Source organism: Merops nubicus, unplaced genomic scaffold, assembly GCF_000691845.1.
Source record: "Merops nubicus isolate BGI_N331 unplaced genomic scaffold, ASM69184v1 scaffold28877, whole genome shotgun sequence".
Lineage (NCBI taxonomy): Eukaryota > Metazoa > Chordata > Aves > Coraciiformes > Meropidae > Merops > Merops nubicus.
In genome coordinates this window covers 1-1,345 of record NW_008619030.1, presented here as the reverse complement: position 1 = coordinate 1,345, position 1,345 = coordinate 1, and positions in this window count along the sequence as shown.

Sequence of the window (1,345 nt, the reverse complement as noted above, 5' to 3'; positions counted from 1 at the left end):
GGGCCCCCGCCCCCTGCCATACCTTGTCTGGTTAAGTGAAGTACTTTGAAGCCAGCCAGGCTCTGTGCTTTGCACCTTCCTTCCCTCACCAGTTCCTTCCACAAGCAGCTGGAAGGAAGCTCAGCAGTGTCTGGACATCCCAGAGGTATGGCAGGAGTAAACACTTGTGTGCATGGATAAGGATGTTCTGTCAGCTGGGAATGCAGTGCTGCTGCCAGTCCACACACAGGCTGCTCAGACACAGCCTCGTTCTCAGACTCCCTCTTCCTAAAACTACAGCTGGACATCTAAGAATTCATCTTCTCAGAAATGCAGTGTGACAGTTCTCTCGACCTGGGAAATACCCAGTAAATTCTATTTCTTGATCAGGATTACACAAGCCTTCTGCCAGCCCCTCACGAGGTCAGGGCAACTGCCAGGACAGGCTGGCAGAGGTGACCAAGGGAAAAGCACAAGGGGACCTTGGGGAGAGCATGGCTCTGTTACTCTGTGTGTGTGTTGGCCATTTAGCTTCTTGTGACACTCTTTATACCTGTTACTGTTGAATAGTCATGGTTACCTGGTCAGGATGGCTGCTTAAAATACAGGTGGTAGAGATAAATTTGAGTGTGGGACCCTCACTCCCAGCAGGACCTGGAGGGGCTGGAGCGTGGCCAGAGAAGGGCAACGGAGCTGCTGGGGAAGGGTCTAGAGGCCAAGTGTGGGGAGGAGCAGCTGAGGGAGCTGGGGGTGCTGAGCCTGGAGCAAAGGAGGCTCAGGGGAGACCTTCTGGCTCTGCACAGCTCCTGACAGGAGCCTGGAGCCAGGGGGGGGTCGGGCTCTGCTCCCAAGGGACAAGGGACAGGACAAGAGGAAAGGGCCTCAGGTTGCCCCAGGGGAGGTTTCAGTTGTCCCTGAGGAACAATTTCTGGCCCTGGAGGGTTGCCCAGGGCTGTGCCAGGCTGCCCAGGGCAGTGGTGGAGTCCCCACCCCTGGAGGGGTTTCCAAGCCGTGGAGATGTGGTGTGAGGGACACGGGGCAGGGGGGACTTGGCAGTTATGGCGGATGGTTGGACTCAATGAGCTTAAAGGTCTTTTCCAACCAAAACAATTCTCTGTTTATATGATTTTCTTCTATAGGCTGGTGCAAGTAATGGAGAATCAGATCTGCTGGGACAAAAGACAGGTGTCTTTACAAACAGTGACATTTTAGAAGATAGAGAGGACTTTTGTAATTATATTTTAACTGCAGTGTAGAGTTTAATGCAACATGCAGCTTTATCTAACAGCAGCTTGGTGTGTGGCTTTAGCTGTAGAAAACAAGGACGAAAACCTGAGAAGTTGAATGGGAACTAACCAAAACCAGC